This window comes from Crocodylus siamensis, chromosome 1 (assembly GCF_052110815.1).
Source record: "Crocodylus siamensis isolate JL-2025a chromosome 1, ASM5211081v1, whole genome shotgun sequence".
NCBI classification, from domain to species: domain Eukaryota; kingdom Metazoa; phylum Chordata; order Crocodylia; family Crocodylidae; genus Crocodylus; species Crocodylus siamensis.
Window position 1 is genome coordinate 235,046,737 of NC_143395.1, and position 20,617 is coordinate 235,067,353.

A 20,617-nucleotide genomic window follows, 5' to 3' on the forward strand; every position below is an offset into this window, starting at 1 on the left:
TGTTTGTAATGATAAAATGCCAGCACTGTAGGATTGCAACTTCAGAAACTGGAAAAGAAAAATGTCAAAGCTAATTAAATATGCACTTGCCAAAATGTCAGTAATGGATTTTAGCTATTACTAGTGTTAATATACTTTTGTTTGGGGGGAAAAAAATGGAGTTTTAATATGATCTGAAACTATTTTGGACCAGAAAACTATGGATTCTGCTCAACACTTCTGTTTTTCCAGAAGATACTAGCCCTCTTATAGCCTATTTTGTGTCCACTTACTCTCCAGTTTGCTTTTAGTGTTTTTGTTCCCATTTCTGTACTTCTGTTTCTCTTCTTTCTGTTCAACACCATCTCTACTCCTGTTTTCTCTTTCTCTCTCTGCCTCCTTTTAGTTAAAATATTTCTATCACAGTAGCACCTGGAAGCCCAACCAAGATCAGAGCTCCATTATGCCAGGCATTGCACATACACTTAGTGACAGTCTCTCCTTACAATCAAACTAGAAAAGACAGACAAAGGGTGCATAAGGGAGCAGAGGCACTGACATGTGACTTGATTTGTTCTTGGCTTCTCTCCTCTTGAAGTCCATGTTTACATAAAAAGTTCCCACATTTTTTTTTTTTTTACAGGGAAAGTTCAAAGTAATGTGTTAATTCCATAGTTTAAATATATACTTTGTACCATTCCAAGGAAGAAGGGTAGTGTAGGGGTCAGAAATTCTCCTTGTCTAGAGAGATCCATTCTCTTCTTTAATCTGAGCAAGGTATTGTGTTGCAGGAGAAGGTAGTACATATACAGATACCTGAAAACTAATGTTTACAATGCCAATATTTCAGCAACCTTAACCCTCAAGCGAAATATATAACTGGGTACCTGATCATTTCAGCCACATGTGATGCAGCACCCCTTCAGAGAACAGATCTTTGACTTTGACATTTTCTATTATTATACTGTGTTTTTTCTTTGGACATTTCTTTAGACCAGTAGTTCTCAAACTTTTTAAACTTAAGGCACTCTTTCATACCTTTTGTGAATTGAGTGGCACCCTATTTCAAAACCAAGTTTTATTACGGGGTGTACCTCTTTGCAGAGGGGACAGGTAGGAGGTGTACTAAGGTAGAAGCTGGGTGGGAAGAGCCTGAGCCTGCCTTTATCTGCTTATCTCCTCACAGTTTTTGAGGCATGCTTCAAAGGATCTCCTGGCACCCTCGTTGAGAACCACCATTTTACTTTGTCTGTCTCCCATCATCAAACACTCAAGCATTGTCCCTTTTTAACAGCCTATGAGATCCAAGTTTTCCTGATCAGGAGTGATCTTTGTCTATGTTTAAAGGAGCCATCAGCACGCACTTCCTGATTTTGCTTTGATCCAGTAATTTTCATGTTCCTTATCTGAGCTGTGGTATTACATACAGCACATGACACACTCTTCCACTGGAGATCTTTTAAACCTTTATTATATAAATATTGAAAAACAATGGTGAAAATGCAAAGGTGTGTGGCCCTCGCAGGGGCTGAGCACCTGTCAGCACCAAAACCCACCATGTCACTAGAGACTGAAACTCCCTCCTCTCCCAATGCCCTTTATGGTATTACACCTGTAGGACCAGCTGTCTATCTTCCACCTTGTAAAGGGCTGCCTCGATGTCTCAGCATGACAGAAACCAGTCCACATTTTGTTGCAAGGTGAAGTGCTGAACTTGACATGTGATACGTGCCTGGACCCCAGGGTGTGGAGGAGTTGGAAGGGCATCATTGGAGCCAGCCGTATGAGCTTGTTTCTGTGACTTTCCAGCATTGCTATCTTGGCCTGGTTCAACAGGAAAATGGCTTGGCAGATCATGCTCCCTTTATCCACTTAGTATGGGATAGAGAAGATGCACAGAGGTTCAGAAGTCAAAGTCCAGCATACCAAAGATGGTGCTGAGGACAAGTCTCTTCTACCTTGTCCTTGCAGAAAGAGCAGGCCTCTGATACATCTGGGTCTAAGTGGCAGACAAAGGTACTTATGGTCAGGATCCATGCAGCAGCTGCCACTGGAGGTTTGACAGATCTCTTGGTGATGGGCAGCTTGTGCATGGTGCATCAGGCCAGGAAGGTTTTCTCTTGTGCTGCTGCTGCTATGTACCACTTCAAAGTCCCCCATCTGGCCAGGTGTGAGGAGATGGGCATAATGTGGTTTGATTCTCCATATGTACAGTGCCTTCCCAGAGAGGAACTCCAGGCAGATCTCACCACTGTTCTCACTGGGCACAGGGAGGAACAGCTGTATGCTGGGCCTGCCACTCCCATCGCTGTTCACAGCCAGAGAAATAGGCAGAGTTAGAATGGGTCTGTCTAAACAGCTGCCATCAGAAAGAGCTTGTCATGTGCAGAGGTGGTCTTCTGGGGCAGCAAATGCATTTTTGAGGTGAGAAGCTTTCACTTCAGCCAAAAAGCATGAAGTGAAATGGACAGAGTGCAGATCCAGCCAGCCAGTCAGGGCTTTGGCTGAAAGCCAGGAGGACCAAGATGAGTCGAAGTGGGGGGTCAGGTCAGCTTGATGGTATGAGATCAGACCAAGGAAGCAGTGAGGCTTTGGGAGATGAGGCTTGGTGCCCCCTGCTGCAAAGCCAAGTTATGGGCCACAGGCTCCTGTAGTAGCTTTGTACACCACAAGCATGTGTTCTGAGGTCTCAGTTGGAATAGGCCTGCCAGGCCTTGGCAAGGCTGCATAGAAGGGCAGCAGGGTATCCCAGCCCAAGTGATTGGGATTCAACAGGAAAAGTTTCTGATCAAGGCTCAGGTCCCTAACCCAATGCAGGAAAGCAACAGCCAGCCATTGCTGAGGGAGGTGTTCCCTGGCAAAAAGCAAGTGGTAAAGGGCTTGCAGGTAGAAGTAAGCTCTTCTTGCCTGGCTGATTTAGGCCCTGACCTCCCTCACTGGTGGACTATCACTGGAACAGTGCTGCCAATTCCAGAAAAAGTCCATGAGGACCTTCTGGAGCCTTTCAGCCAGGGTCAGTGGCAGATACCTGTACCACAGAGTAGCAGCTGCCAGGTTGTTGGTGACCAGGATCCAGCTGCAGTAGGAGAGGCACTAGGAGAAAAAAATGCTACCTGGGAGTTCCCGTGGGAAAAGACTACTTTGTTCACATGCACTGTTAAATTATAACAGAGTTTGTTGAAGGGGAAGTTAACTGGGACAATAAACAGCCTGTAGTCTGCTGTAGGCATACCTCAGCCTTCTCACTGAGACCTTCCCAGTTCTTGGTTAAATAGGTTCATGGGCCTAGGAAAATGCCCGGGGCCTTGAAGCCATCACAGAACCAGGACAGGCCTCCAAGCAGGTGCATCACACCTGATATGTTACTTCTAGCCCAGTTGATATGGCTAAGGAGGCCTGCTTGTAGGCCCACTGACACTCAATTAGGGACTGGATATCACCCTCACTGTTCATAAAAATGGTCACGTCATCAGTATATACTGGCCCCTTTAAAGGGGGGTGGGGGGGCAGCAGCAGGCTAATGGGAGGGCTAGGCCCATCAAGTACTGCTGCAGTGCATGCATGGAACAGTGGCTCTATGTTTAGGACATGGAACATTCTGGAGACAAGGCAGCCCTGCTGGACACATGTGCATGCTGGGAGCAGAGCACATAGCACTCCAGTCCCCTTTGAGAGGTGAGAGATGTCCTTGAACAGGAGCTGGATGGTTTTGGGCCTGTCGTCACTTCAACCAAAGGCTTCCAGAGTCCTGAATAAGAAGCTGTGGTTAACTCAATCAAAAGTTTTTTGTTTTTTTGGGGTTTTTTGTTCCAGAGAGACCAGGCTGATGTTCAGGCCAAAGAGTTGTATGGGTACCAGCAAGTCACGTAACAGAAACATTGTCCTGGCTGGTTCTGACAGGTATGGGGCAGCTCTGTTCAGAGCCTACAACAGAGACCGTGACCATTTTGAGGAGATCTTTGAAGTTCGGGTTATCCCTCACTGAAAAGTAGAGCCTTTGTCACCTCAAAGACATTTTCATAATTAATAAAGGTATGGCTAAACTTGTCTGCTAGTCTAACTAACAGCCAAACCTAAGCCTTTTGAAAAGTGTAATCTAAGTCTGATGAGAAGGTAGGCAATTCAAGTAAGACTATGGCATTATAGACATATAAACCTTGTTAATGCATTTATATTCTGTATGACAACCTCTCCGTGATGCTTATTTGCATCTCTCCATTAGTATGCATGGTCAAAATTATTCGGCACTATCTCTCTTACCTGCATATCTTCATTGGGATGCATAGTCAATGGAGTGGGAAACCTTTGTGCTAGTTTTAACTGTGCTTTATATGTTTTAACATGCATTTTAACAGTTTGAATATAGGGGTTGGGTTTTGTGCACACTGGCCCTCCCTTCTAAAATTGTAAAATTTATAAGAATATTGCTGCTGAAATTTATAAGAGAAAATTGGGTGTGACTTGTGCTTAGGTCTAAGGTGGAAGGACTCTCAGCTCAGGAATGATAAAGGAGACTTGGGAGCTTTTTTCCAAGAGCTCTTGCTGGGATGGTCTCTTCCATGCTAAAAAAGGGCATGTATGTGGCATTGCATTTTGCTATTAAGGATCACATGGAAGAGTATTTGTGATGTATTAATCTATGCAATGGGTTCAGGTTGAAGTCTTATTAGAATCTGAATCTTCTAGGTTCTAAAAGAATATAAGACCTCAAGCTTATTCAGAGTCTGAAAGAGCTGGGTAGTCAACTAGCACTCATTGCACTCCCTGATGGCAGGGCAGAGCAGTGCCCCTTCAAGTGTGTAGCAGCAAAGCAGTGCCTCCTAGTGGTGGTTAAGCATGGCAACAGGAGTAGCCGACTTTGCACCTACCATCAGTGCTGAGGAGCAAGTACATACATGAGGGAGCAGTGCCCCTGGGCAGCAGTGAGGCAAGGGGAAACCTTGGGCTAGCAGCTACACTGACAGCAAAGTTCTGTATGGGGCTAAGACAGAATTTGAACTCAATGAATGTGATCAACTCACTGTTGGGTTTCCCAAAGCTGTTTTATTGTCCAGTTTAAGTTCCCTTCAACAAAATCTATTATAGTTTAATAATGCATGTAAGTGGAGAAGTCTGTTCCCATGGGAACACCCAGGTAGCACTTATTTTCCCAGGTTTCTGGGTGGAGGCTGGAGCCAAGACAGAAAATTGTAAAAAAACCTCTAAAAGAGAACTTGTTCCTTGTTTCTTCTATCTTGGGCCTAGGAGATGGGTTACACATAAAGGGAATAAGGTCCAGTTACTGGGAAGGGCAGAAATGGTAAACATAAATGATTTAAAAACATACCTAGAGCTAAGTAAAAAATAGCAGATAAGTGTATTTGGGGTATATGTCTATTTATCCTAATTAAATCCCGTGGGAAATCGTCACAACAAATTCCTATAGTCTCTTATGATTTTTTCCTGAGAGAGTCTGCAAGATCTCACTTACAGCTTAGTACCATCAACTCCCATTGACTTCTAGAATTGTTGGTGCTTGGCCCCTCTCATAATCATGGTCCTTTACTTATGACCAAATCCAGAAAGATACTAGTAAATCTCTTAAATCTATCTGAGCATATTACCATCCTCGGTCATTGTCTAGTTCAGGCATTAGGGTTGATGTCAATGACCTTTCTAATGTATCAGATTCTGTTTAACTAAAAAAAAATGCCAAAAACTTTGGAGACTGAGAACATGCAATGCTCTATTTACATAACAAATATTGGATTGTCTTGACTTTGAGTTCCATTGCATCAGATTCATTTTTTGCTGAATTGATTCAGATGCAAATTTCATGTCTGGAAGGCACAGGGATATATTCACCGAAGAACTCTAACACCTTCTAGTATTTAACTGATCTTGTCATGCCTAAATAGGCTGAACTCAGGTGAACATGTGGAAGAATACGAGCCAAAATTCTGATGGTTTCCAAGTGAATGTAGCTTTCTATGACAGCACTTGCTTTTAAAGATCCTACTCTCTGAAATAGCTTTTTGCATCATTAATGAATGGTGCTTAGCTGGCTGATTTTTCTCATTTTCTTTTGTATAAGAGCTTTTGGATTTGCTTTAGTTGCAGACTCTCTTGAGGATTTTTAATAGTCCCTCTTTTTTTTGAAAGATTGTCACCAAACTCTGCTTCTTAAAGAGTAAAAAATTCTACATGCTATTCCTTTTCTTGGCTTGCAAGAAGTTTAAAGCATCTTTGAGGACCAAAGTAACTGCATGTCTTCTGCTTTAGCTGCATAAATATATTTAACATGAACCTTGAAGACATTAGAGAGTATCAAAGAACTCCTATGAGACTAAAGAAAAAGGCTAGTATTTAAGTAGTCATTATACATGTTTATTCTAGAAACCTCTAGTTTATGTACTTGCTTTTAAAATTCATGTAATTGAAGATTTATAATCCACTCTAGGCTATAACGAAGTCTTTTCTGTTCACTTTTAAAGAGTCAGTCCTTAGTGAAGATGTTCCAGCATAGATTCTTGTAATTCAACAGTATTTTGCTCCTTAATTCTAAGACTGGTGAAACTCAAAAGCAGTTCAATAAAGTCATACTGTCAGCTGTTCACAAGTGAAGTAATTAGTAGCTGTCCCCACCCTCCAAAATTAGCTAGATTGGAAGAAGCTATAAGCAATCCTCCCTCTGTCTTCCTTTTATTATTGTCTGCCCCACCTGGTCTCTCCCCATCAAACTGCTTGATTGCTTTCTCTGGGACACACCTGGCTCCCCTTTCAACAAGATGAACCATTTTGAACTACCCACTCATTTCCATAAAACATGGAGTTTACTTAGCAGTTTTTTTTCTCTCTTCCCCACAGCACACCTGCCTTCTCTACCTCTTATACCCTGCCTCCTCAACCATTACACTCCCACATTCCTTTGAGGGATGCTCTTTCCATCAAATGTCTGCATTGATATACAGAATTGTCACCAAATCCTAAAACACCCATTGCTGGTTTGTGCTTTCATAAGTGCATAAAAAGAGGGGAAGTTCTTTTTCCACTCTAAATTCTAAGGAATTTTCAGGGAAGTAGTACCTGACATTCTGCTTTGAGTCACTAGTTATAACAAGGCTGTCTGACCTCCAACAGTCAGGAGGAGCTCGAGGTTAGCTTGTCCAGTTCAGTTACCAGACTCAGCTGGAAGGGATCAGGTGATGTTAAAAGGGTTAAGAGAGCTCAGTTAAGGGAGATATGCAAGGAACAAATGGGTTTCTATAGCAGGTTTTAGAGTACAGGGAAAAGAAGTAATGATCTTTGCAACTTGCTTTTAGTTAAGGGAAGCCTTTTTTTGGATCTGGATAATCAATTCAGCTCTGTGGAAAAGAATCTAGTTTTTTGCCATAATATCAGAGCTTTCTGGGGAGGTGAGACAGGGTTGTTGTTTATATACATGTTCTGTAAATGAGCAAAGCAGGTAATTTTGATGGCTTTTCTTAGAATCTTTTGCTGTTGAAGGGAATAACCCTCTCCTCTCCAGAGTATTTACAACTAATATGGAGAGCAGCCTCTGAATTGCAATTGCAGGCTGTATTGTGAGTCTTTGTGTAAAGCAAAGGCTTTAAGGGGTGACCTTGTATTCTGGGACACAGCCTGAGTCTGCTCTCAGACAGGATTCTCAGAAAGATGGGAGCACACTAGAATTCATAGCAATATTTGCTGCTTATTTTTGACAACTCACTAAGTCAAAGAGAGAGCAATACAGGTAACTGCTGCCGCCTCATGATGGGATTATGGAAAAAAAAAGAAGAAAAAGCCTTTATGATAAACACTAAAAGAACAGCAGCTATGGCCTCTAGGGAATAACTTGCACAGAAAAGCTGTCAGATTCTGCCCTCATCTAAGGCCCACCATATGTTGAGTTTATGTAAACTCAAAACTCCAGCTTTTTCAGTCCCTTCATTAGTGTTAGTCACCAACATGTGTGATCTCTGCCGCTTCAAAACCCACTGAAATTCCATTTGTGCTCCTAGCTTGCTTTCTGCTAGGAAAACATTGAAGTTATTTAGTGTCTAGAGACTGAGATACAGCTGTTACCAGGGGTAAGACATACACTAGGGTGTTTTTTGTCCCTTTGTATAAGGTTAAAAGGTTACAGATTCAAATAGTTCTGGAAGATGGACAGACCCTACCCTAGATAAAATAAATATTTAATGTAGTGTATGTTTTCAGGGATTGGTTGTATGGATTTGGTATGAGTATTTACTCCCTTTCCAGCCTACCCCTCAAGACTTAGGAAAACAAGGAAAGATATGTGGAGTGCTGCTGAAGATAATTATCAGTGCTGTAAGGAGAAAAACAGTAGGAATTTAACTTTAAAAGCCTTCCTTATTAAGGCTCACAAAATTGGCAATACTTTTATATATACCTACATCAAAATACACAAGCGAGACTCCTACCCCCAGCATACTGTTTTTCCTAAGTACGGGATGATGGTGAGCCCTTTAAACAAAAGAAAGATATGTCACTATGGTCTTAAAATAGTGACTTGCTTAAGATAACCAAGCATCTTTATTCTTCCTATTATTTTGCCAGAACAATTCCATTTTAAATACCTGTCCTACGTGTGACCATTAATTTGGTTAAATTTAGTGCTTCCTCCTCTGCTCCCCATGCAGCTGAGACCACAATTTAGAAACAGCTGATCATGCCAGAGAGCAGGGTGCTCCATTTTGAAACTAGGGAAATCTGTTCCTTGCTACTTCTTTTTGGTCTTCCGAATGGTAAGTATTTGTAAACACTATTTTCCCTTATTTTTTTGAGAAATTTTACATTACTCTGATTTCAATATTGTTATAGAGGAATAATTTAAGTGAAAATCTTGGTCTTGGTGTTAAGGTATGTATGAATGCTAATTCTTTGTATTAATTCATTGTCCTCACTTATGGACAAAATCCTCATACTGTTGGACTAAGCTTGTAATGGAACACTACACTGAAAAGTTTCACATTTAGCTAAAACGAAGTTGGAGAAAATGGAAGTGTAATACATTAATCATTTCAGCAATAGACTGTAAGAATAACTATCCCACTCCCACACTGTAGCCTTGTGAGTGTGTTCTGTGGGTGTTGTCAATTATGTCTGACTGAAAGCATGTGAAATTTTTGTGTGAATATTTGCAAAACAAATTCAGCACCAAAGCCTTTTGACTTAGCAAGGTAAGGTTTAACACTGACCAAGTCCTTGTGTCAAGTTACAAGCATCTAGACTGGAGGAATAGTTAAAATCAATGTTGTGATGCAATCTATAAATAGGCATATTTGTTGGTGTTTGCCTGTGTTCTCATTTTGCCAAACCCTTGTGTAAATGTGGTAACAAAATATAAAATATTACATTTGCATTAAACTCATTACAAGCTTTTTACCATCATGCATTTGTTCTATAAACCTGTATTTCCAGAAGAAAAAAAGTTAACTACAGTATGGTCTGCTATGTTTTTACAGGGCTTAAAAGATAAGGTAAGCTGTTTTCAGCAGAAATACAAATTAGCAGACCAGTGGCTGAAATGTTCTAGTTATAGAATAATTTAATTTGAAAAGAGGCACAAGCAAATGGAATGGTGCATGAAATTAATGAGTAGTGTTGATTATGAGAGTGTTTACACTTCTGTGCCTAATTTAGATGCATTAGAGAAAAGGTTTTTGCAAAGTTTTTAAAAATGAAGTCTGACTGCGAAGGAGGAAGAAAACTTGTGTCAGTTAAGCATAATGCTAGATGGCAATTTACCAGTCTGAAATAAAAGCAGGCTATTGCAGAAATAATAAGTCCCTATGAAATATGGCATACCTATTTCAAAGTAATTTTACAGTAGGTGTATTGAATGTACATTAAATGTACATTTATAATTTCTAAGGGTTTATCTTTGAGCAAACAACAAATTGTATATCTAATATATATAATTTGATAGGCTGTAATTCTTGCTTTAAACATTTGTCTATGAATCTATAACTGCCAACATTTTTTTTTAACAGGAAGAGGTTTTTTTGAGGGTTTTTTTTGTTGTTGTTTTAAATGGAACGCATCAAGAACAATAATTTTAAGAATACAATGCTATATAGTAATATAATTTGCTATTTAATAATATGGATTTGCTGTTTACCTTCAAATCACTTTTCAAGTTTAATCAACACCATCCATATTTTATTTAATCTTAATTGTGGAATTCTTGGGGCCTGATTGTTCAGAGGTGCTCAGTATATAGAACCTCCTGTTTTACTTCAGTATGTTTTTTCATCTTGTATGTAATGTATAATAAGGGTATGCGAAGCAGGCCCCATTTAATTCGGGCCGAATCGGGGATAGTGATTCAATTTGTTGATTCGGCTGAATCTGAACCTGAAGATTTGATGCTGATTCAGAGAATCAGTGATACAGACACAGCTTTAAATGTTTTTTCTACATACCTTGAGGTACCAGCGTGACTTATGAACACTGATGCTGGGGCGGATGGAGCATCCCACAGGTGTGTGGGGGGGGGGGCCCTCTATCTGCTCAGCAGTGAACCCAGAAGTGGACCGGAATTAGTTCTGATCCACTTCTGGGTCCACTGGGAGGCGTGCAGGGGGCCCCCCCCTTGGCAGTTGGTTGCAGGGGGAGCCTGGGTACCCCCTCCCCCCCCAGAGTGCTTCTGGTCCATTTCCAGGTCTGCTGCCGAGTGCACTGGGGAATGCCCCACGCTTCTGTGGGACACTCCATGTGCCCCAGCATCACAACATTTACAAATGTATCTAAATGTTATTTCTACGTGCCTCTAAAGTTGTATTTATGTCCAAATCAATTTGGAGGGTTCCGATTTGATTCCGGGAGATTTAAAGAGTCCTTTGATTTGATTTGGATTCAGAGGTTCAGCCACCAAATCAAATCGGGGACCAAAGCTTCACACAGCCCTAATGTATAACATATAAATATCTATATTATATGCAGTTTTACATGTCATAAGTAATGCAGAAGATCCCTTATTATACAGAGTAGTAGTTGGGCATTCGTTTTAGCACAGTATTACCCTTATTATATACAGGTAGTAAAAATAAGATATTCTCAAAGTCTTCAGCTCAGTATTGCAACAATCAAAATAATATCCATGAACCTTCTGGAAAGTTAAGTTTTTTACAAATTTTTCTATGTGCTCTTCCACTTTGTTGGAGCCTTCTAGATTTGCTAGGATGATAGTAAGTGTTCACACCGCGCACACTTACATTTTGTTAAAATATACCTTTGTGCCATTACTTCATCTGCTACCTGAGAAGTTAAGACATCTTTTTATCTCTTACAAGCAAGGCTCTATTCATCTTTATTAAACATTCAATAAGATTACCCAACCATACACACAAGTTAGCAGAAAGGAGTTGTGATGGTGATTATCATGACTTACAGATCAGCGAAGGTTAGGGTGAAATGGAGTACAAATGTACAACGAGCATGTACAAATGTTCAAACCAGCTGGTGCGGGGGGGAGGGACAAGGAGGCCAGGAACATGGGGGTTGGGGCAGGCTTGGCTACCTTAATGTGGAAGGGGTGAGGTTGAGTGGGGTCAGAAATGGTGGGAGGGGAGGGGAGGCTAGGGATGAGGTGGGGTATCAAGGGGGCTGGACTTTGTCAACAGGGGTGGGGTGAGGCAAGGCTGGGCTCTCTGTGTGGAGGCAGGGGTGGGATACCCACCCCTTGGTATCAGTGGGGTGAGGATACCCACAGGTCTCAGTGCAGTGAGGATACCCACAATTTGAGGGTGTGAAGGGGTGGGGTCAATTAGTGAGACCCAACCCCTCCTGTCCAAAAATTTTGGGGGTGTGGCACCACTGGCACCTGAGACCTCATCCTCACCCCCTCCCCCTTCACAGATGCTCCTTCACTTCCCCAGCAGATGTTTCCTGGACCACTAGGTGGTAGCAGCAGGATGAAAATGAGGGTGCATGGGAAAGTTGGGCAGTTCCCAGGGATAGCAGATGAAGGCTAGGTTGGGCTTCGGATGGAAAAGGCATCTCTAGAAGGCCACTTTAGAGACCTCTAGAGTCCAGCTGGGCCTATCAATGTATTTATGTGGTGGGGGAGAGTTGCGGGTCTCTAAAGGGAGACAGGTGGGGCTGGGTTGTGTCTGAGCAAGAGGGAGTGGGTTAAGGGAGTTCAGGATAAGCCAGAGTTCAGTCCTAGTGGGGATTTCGCTTGACCAGCACAAGGTGAAGGGTGTAACAGCTCCACAGATGGCTGTGGAAGGGGCTGGGGTTTCCTATACCGAGTGGTCACGGGGTAGGGCTTTGTCACTCCAGCTGCTGCAGTAGAGTACAGCCCAAGTGGCAGAACATCTCCCTGGAGGTTGGTACATGGAAGTAGGGCACACTGGGATACTGGAATGTATCCCTGCATCGCCAATTGATTGGAATTGTGTGGGCATTTTCATGAAAATGCTTGAACCTTGATCAATTGGCACCAGCCTCGTCTGATGAAGTTAACTCATTTCAAGAAACTGCTGTGTTGTAAAAAAGCAGCTTCTTGAAATGGTTAAAATAGGGTTTCCATTCTTGATGGGGCCGAATAGGGTCTTAGGCATGTTCCTAAAGTGTGCTGTAGCCTGGGCTCTGGTTCTGAATACAGTTAATAGGGAATGAGACTTCAGCAGAGCTGTAACATATATATTCTGTGCACCAGAATGCTGAACTGTGTGCTAACATGAATGTTGTTATTGCACAGTATAGCTTGCTAGTATACAGGAATACAAATGCTGCAACTTATGGGAGACTCGATCAAAGGCGCTTATTATTATTACCTAATGTAAGCAGGCATAGGTCTAAAATGATTGGCAGAATGGCTTGGTCCAGAGAACGAGGGCAAGTTCACTTCTATGCTTGTTTCTACCCTGAGGAAATTCACTGTCTTCCAGATAGTAAGATACTGAAGATTCAGATATAGATGGAAGTGTTGGCTTGCCCAGCATATTCTTAGAACAAAAGTCCACTGTGGCTTTAGCCAAAAACAGCTGTCATTAAGAAAGCAATGTTTTTCTGTCTAGATTAACTATACCTGCAGATTCAGTGGCAGGCACATGACTATGATGAATAGTTGGTAATTATTTAATCATTAAAAAAATGAATTGTTATATTGAAGCACATGGTGTTTTTGTGATACATTAGGTAATAAGGATTAAATTCTGCTTTCTATTCAGAATCCAGTGGTACGTGCATGGCAAACTTTATGCATAGGCAGTGATTCTCAACAAGGTTCTGCAGCACCGTGGAATGCCTTGAGATCCTTTCAAGGGTGCTCTGGGGTGCCATGTAACATTAGCACTGTTAAGTGTGTGAACATGATTCACAAGATAAATCCAGAGGTTTTAAATAGGAATCCATATTGGTAAAAACATTATGCCCTGTTCTGACTTTCTGAGTTCTCTGCAACAAAAAACATTCTCTATTTTGCTATAGTCAAAAAATGAGGGAGAACTCCAAGCTCGCATTTTCCATTAGGTGTCTCGAGTCTAAAAATATTGAGACCCTCTGGCATAAGACTACAAGTTTGTCATAGAGGGGAAGACCATGAATATGAAGAAGCTCTTTAACTCTTATTGTATTCCCTGGCACTCTATCAGAGGAAAGAATGTATAGGATCATAGGCGATTGTAGTTCAAGCAGGTATGTTGGTCTAATATGGGGGGTGGGGTGGGCAATAGAAGGATGTAACCCTCCAAACAACATCTTCCATGATGTAGTGCTCCCCTGTAGGTGAATGCACTAATATGGTTACTGTTGAAAGTGTGTAGTGAGTATGGTTTGGTGACTTTTCCATGACTTTCTCCTCTTCCATTCCCCACCCTTCTTGCCTAACACTGCACCACTACATTACATGCACTCCTTCACTGTGAGATTTACAATGATTAAATCACAGGCTTAATTTATAAGCAGTCACTTCTAACCTTAATCATCCCTATATTTGGGGCATCCGCATCAGCAAGAAGAGTCCCACAGAAGAAAAGCATGATATGACTCAATGTGTGGGCATTACATTCTTTTATATAAGATCCTCCATATATCAGCATCTGAAAATAATAGACCTTTAAATTCATTTTGTAAATTACTTCAGGTTGGATATAGGATGACTGTGTGAGGACGTTTTGATATTAGACCCAAATGTTGTCTGTATAAATGAGTTCTTATGCATTTGCCAACAATATCAACATCCAGTTTCTGTGTTTGGAGCATCACACAGAATTTGAGAGACAAATGGAACCTGCAGATTATGCAGTAGTATATGTCTGATTTGGAACTTGTGACTGTTGCCCTATATTACATTATTGGATATAAAATTAATTGCATATTTGTGGAAAGGGAGGTTCTGATTTTTATTATGATGCTGTATTTCATGGTTTGGTGGTGGTAGTTTGTTTTTTGGAAAGGCTTGTAGTGTTGTTCTGGAAATGAATGCCTGTCCCATTAAGAAATGTTTATCACATGACAGTGTTTTAGCTGTGCCATGTATATCTTGTTGAGCTATCTGCTACTGAACTTTACCTCGCTGATATGTATGTGTGGTACTCCACATGTCCTGAAAATGATATAGGTTCTACTGCTTTCTATGAGAACCAAAGATATATTGATGTGGCTGAAAGTATCGCTTTCTGAGAAGCTGTGATAGCTTTTGAAACCCAGGTGGCAGAGCCACTTCAAATTCAGGAGTTATGATTATTTTAAATCTTTTTCTGAGAAGGAAGAAGGAGACAAGGGGTGGGAGGAAGGGAGAGAATTATGAGTCAGACTTATCCTGGGTGTAAAACTTTTACAGTCAATGAAGATATGCCTGGAATGAGTTTAGTTCATTGTGTTCTGTGTATGGCACACATTTCAAGGGGGTTGATGACACGTGATTCAATTGCTTGTTGCTGCTTGGTTACAAAGGCAGAGTTCACTGTTTTGATGGAGTAGTTGCCTGGTTTAATTAGTCATGCTGAGGAAAAAGGGAACACTTTTTAGGAAGAACTTTTCAACTGGAAGATGGAAAAAGCTATTTCTTATTAGCAACCAGTGTTCTATTTTCTTTAGATGTTTTTAACTATAGTTTTTTAAGCAACACTAAAGCTTGGATAAAAACCCTAGTGAGTCTCCATTTGTGGGTTGGTCTAGCATAGTGTCTTAAATGCTGGCTCTTTTGCATGATCTTGACGAAGTGGACTAAGGGTAGAGCAGTGGAGGCGAAAGGAATTACCTTGAAGGGGAATTGTTAAGGGGGAATTGTAAATCCAATTCCATTTGCCTTAGTTGTTCCCCAGAGGAAAGAGAGTGCTTGTTCTTTGCTGTCTTTTGAAATTTACCTGAAAGCATGAGAAAGATTGACACTTCTAAATATGTAACACTGACTTTTGATATCCATTTTTGTTCAGTGTATGTATTGTGGTGCTGAGCAAAACATTGTAATATAAAGAATAAGTGAAGGAATGAGGCAAGACCATGTTCTCTAAATTGAAGTCAACTTTTGATGCAGTCAGAGCCCTAACACCGCAGCACTGGTCTACCTTGCTGGCAGGCCAACTTATCTACCAAAAGAACATTTGGTTCATCTTGTTCTACAGCTTCTCTTCATCAAACCACAGACGCCAACAACCCAACCATTTGGGAAAGGTAAAAATCTATTACAGTACTTTTCAAGTTTATAATCACAATATATATAGCTTGTTCTGTAGTGTGGTAATTAAGGCATCTTGCTATGGCTCCAGCATCATAAGACTGAGACCTGTTCTGGACTTGGTAGTCTTCAGGACTCTGAAGGATCATTCAAGATAGGGAGCCAAAAGTGGCCAGATGCAATGTGAACTACATTAGCCCCTGTTGAGCTGTTTGTCTGTAAAACCTGGCATGCCTCTACAACACCAACCCGACAGACTGTTCAGCTTTAGTTTTATGGTTTGGGTTGGAAGACACCTGAGCAGATCATCAAGTCCGACCCCCTGCCATGGCAGGAAAGAAAGCTGGGGTCAAATGACCCTGGCTAAACGATTATCTAGCCTCCTTTTTGAAGAGCCCCCCAGGGTAGGACTGAGCACCACTCACTTGGAAGTTTGGTTCCAGATCTTGGCCATTCTGGGTGGACCTTTTAGCTTGTGGGTTTTGTTCACTATGTAGCTACTTTTAGATGGCATCAGTCATAAATTTGCTTATTTTAGTCTCTCCTGCCCTGTATTTCAGAGATGGCTGCCATTTTGAGTTCAAATCTCTACTACAGAGAAGGTAATGATGCTGCTTTCTCAGAGTGACTTTTACTTGTATTTATGTTTCAACCTAAAATAAAGGTCATCCTCACTGAGTGTTTAATTCCCTTCTTTGTCCATGCGAAAAGAAGCGATAAGGATGAGTTCCACAATAAAGAGCTCAAAGAAAGCAGTTTAGAGGCATGATTTAAAAATAATTTAACTAATCAAGAAAGAAAAATGATCACTTGCAGAGACTTGGAAAATTTGCAGAATAATGAAAGAACAGAGACTAGATAGCAGTAGTATTCCTCCACAAGTACTATAGAGGCGTGTGGCAAGAATAAAGCAGATTTTCTACCTCTTTTGGGAACTGTTCATGGTTGAGGGGGTGGGGGGGAGGGCAGCGGTTAGCTGTTTGCAAGTTCAAATATAATTAGACGCCCTGAAATGTTCATTAGTTTCCAAGTGATACCTGTTGTATCTATTTAGAAATCACACAGTTAATATGTCATCCATATGCTTCAGTGATGTTCCTTTTTTCCATTAGAATTGAAATAGTGTCTATATTTTTAGTTCTATAACATCAAAGGAATGGGCATGGCAAAGGCTTTTTACAATGGTGTGCTTGCAACCCAGTTGGTATGTTATTCAAATAAGCTATTTTTTTAAAAATAAGGAATTGAAAGGAAATAACTAGAGAGATCTCAGTAATTAAAAGCAGATTCATCAGTTAAATGATATTTCCTGGAGTGCTCCTGAAAAATGTACCAACAGGTTTTGCAAGCAGGAGGAAGATTTGCAAGAGCTCTGAAATTCTTTCTGCTCTGCAGCCAGTGTTGTTTATGGGTTTAGCAGAGGGAGCCTTAATATGTAGAAACAGATTAGATAGTAATACAACAAACTAAAGGATAGGGAGATATTTAGGATTGATTTGTTACTCCTTCAGTTGCTTGGGGCCCTTGCTTATAACCCACTGTCCCAGCCAGTCCTATCTAACCAACAAAGCAGCCAACTACAAGCCTTGCAAAGTGCCACTATCTCTACAGAGCTTGATTTCAAATAGTGATGGACATCTGCTGCTACAGGCAGCATTTTGCTGCTCTTCCCAGTATTTGTTCCCTTGTGAAACACAGAGGTGAGTAAAGAAAGGAGAGCAGTGAAGGATATCTTAAGTGACTACTGGGAAGACTGATTTAAGAAAAGAAAAAATGGGGCTGTCCAATACTGATTTCCTTCCAAAAGAAGTAGATCTGAATTTTAGGATTCTTTTGAGTATCTTCAGGGATGACGTGGTATAAAACTGTCCTTGTATATTGGTCTTGCTGTGCTTAAAATATCACATACGTGAAATGAAAGGGTCTTGTTATACCTTGCACTATGAACCGCACAAATGTTGATGGGTATTAGTACCAGCTCGAGGTTAGAGCAGTTGCACTTGAGGCCAGTAGGATCCTGGAGGACTGAAAGGTAAGAACTACCTCTCTCTCCTATTCTGGGCTTCGTCCAGGGGATCCCCTGGTTCCCTTCTTCCCCCTGGGGTTCCTCCCACCCCTAGGGGCTCTTCTTCCCTCTTCCTCTATGCTTAATTGTGGCTGCTTGCACAGCAGGCAGGGAAGGGCTAATGTTCCTGCCTAGTCTGAGCCTGCCCAGAGAGCAGCAATGATGGTAGCTGGACAGGCAGGATGACCCTTACCTGCCTGCTCTCCTGGGACAGACAGCATGGACAGCCACAAGTAAGGGGGTGGGTTGGAAGAGCAGTAAGCAGGGGTCTGGAGTGCTGGGTGTAGGTAGCAGGACCAATATGGGCTTTCGGGAGAAAGGGGTGGGTGGGATGTTTACATTAAGGTGTATTCTAGATTAGCTATACCTTAGTGCAAAACCAGTTATGTAGCAGAGATCAGAGATAATCCTGCTCTGGAGTTGTATAACTTTCAGGCACCTGAATCATAAGAAAGTTAGTGTTGGAAGGGACTTCAGGAGATCATTTAGTCCAACCTTCTGCTCAAAGCAGGAACATCCCCAACTAGATCCACTTATTTTTTTCCTTCTTTAGGTCTGGAAGGGACCTCGGAAAATCGAGTCCAGCCCCCTGCCTGAAGGGCAGGAAGTCAGCTGGGGTCATAGGATCCCAGCAAGATAAGCATTCAATTTACTCTTGAAGGTGTTCAATGTAGGTGCTTGAACCACCTCCGATGGCAGACTGTTCCAGACCTTGGGGGCTTGGACAGTAAAGAAATTCTTCCTTATGTCCAGCCTGAAACGGTCTTGCAGTAGTTTACAGCCGTTTGACCTAATCATTCCTTGGGACGCTTTGGTAAACAAACATCCCCCCAGATACTGGTGGTCACCCCTGATAAACTTATGGGTGGCCATCAGATCACCCCGGAGCCTGCGCTTTTCCAGGCTAAAGAGTCCCATGGCTCTCAGCCTGTCCTCGTAAGGTCTGTTATCCTGATCTCTGTTCATGCGGGTGGCTCTTCTCTGGACTCTCTCAAGCTTCTCTACATCCTTTTTGAATTGTGGAGCCCAAAACTGGATGCAGTACTCCAGCTGTGGTCTCACCAAGGCTGAGTACAAGGGGAGAATGACGTCCCGGGATTTGCTTGAAGCATCTGTGGATGCAAGCCAGGGTTTTTGGTCGCTTTACTAGCCACAGCATCACATTGCATACTTATGTTCATCTTGTGGTCAATGATGACCCCCAAGTCTTTCTTCTGTAGTGCTAGCTAGTATAGCACTACTGAGCTGATAAGGATGCTGCAGGTTTTTCCTCCCAAGGTGGAGAACCTTGCATTTTTCAGTGGTTCTCGTCCGCCCATTTGCTGAGCCTTTCCAAGTTTGCCTGGATCGCCCTCCTGTCTTCAGGTGTGGATGCTTTGCCCCTGGAGGAGCATCCATAAAGGATGCTTTATATTCATCTTTTGAAAGTACTTATTCAAAAACAAATGTTTCAATAGCATTTACTGCTATAAATATACATAATGTATTCGAGTGCATACTATGCCTCAAGTGTGTAATATAGAAACAGCATAAGGCAGACTCTTAGCATGCACAGTAGCCATTTTTCAAAATTCAATATTTTTGCTATTTCAACATACATTTATTTTAAATGTGATGCACTAAAACCAATCTTCTGTGTTATGCATTAATCATCTTTCAGATATAAAATTGAAATGAGAGCATGAGAATATTAAAACGCATGATCTCGGTGTTTTGTGGCAGAGGTTACCTAGATAATCATAGAAAATTAGGACTGGAAGGGACCTCAGGAGGTCATCTAGCCCAACCTCCTGCTTAAAACAGGACCATCTCCCACTAGATCATCCCAGCCAGGGTTTTTGTCTAGCTGGGTCTTAAGAACTCCAAGGATGGAGATTCCATACCTTCTCCAGGTAACCTGTTCTAGTGCTTTACTACTGTTTTCCCTAACATCTAACCTAAACCTCCCTTGCTGCAACTTGAGATCATTGCTCCTTGTTCTGTCATTTGCCACCACTGAGAACAGTTTAATTCCATCTTCCTTAGAGCTTCCTACAGGTAGTTGAAGACTGAAGAGTGCTTAAAACTAGTTACAGGTGTTAAGAACTCCAGAAGCCACCCAAAATAACCATATAACAAGTCCCAAAAATCATTTACTTTCAGTGGACTTACAGATGCCCATCACTGGGAAACTGAACTATCACAAAAGGTACCATCACAATTCACTCTGTGTACAGAATCTGGATATCCTGGTGGGCACTAAAGCTGTGTGAAATGGCACCATTTCATTTTGACTTCTGTTTCACCATTTTGACAAGACAGTGTTTCATTTAGAGTTTCATTTAATTTTAAAAATGCTGTTCTGTTTTGTTTCATCGAAACTGTTTTGCCCATACACTACAATGAGGAATCACAAAACTGCCTATAACTTAATAATTTTTGGCATATCTGGAGTAAAGCAACAGGGATTGCAAACCCTTATGAGGGCATGAAGCCTGCCAAGCTTCAAGAAGATGGGTGTAGGGGTTTCTGGGAAACTGCATCTCAGAGTCTTGAAAGCAAAACTCATCATTTGTAAATGTGAAGGCACCGGGGGGTGGGGGGGTGGTGATAGCCCCTGCTGAGGCCACAAAACCCCCCATGTTTCAAGGAGATAGGTGCAGGGGTTTCTGGGAAACTGCACCTCAAGCTGCTTACAAGCTAAGCTCATGACATGTGACTATGTGAGTGTTAAGGCACATCCTCACGGGTGATGGGGCCTCTAATGACACAGTAGTGTGCCCCAATGAGGTCTCCTCCTCCCCTACAGCTTTACTCCCATTCAGCACTTTAAATGACAATAGATAATAACTTAGTAAGTGGCACAGTAGCATCAGCAGCATCTCAGGCAGCCAAACAGTCATAGTCAGTATCAAAGTAGTCCTTCCCCCTCTCTCTCCTTACTTTGTTTCCCTGCAGGC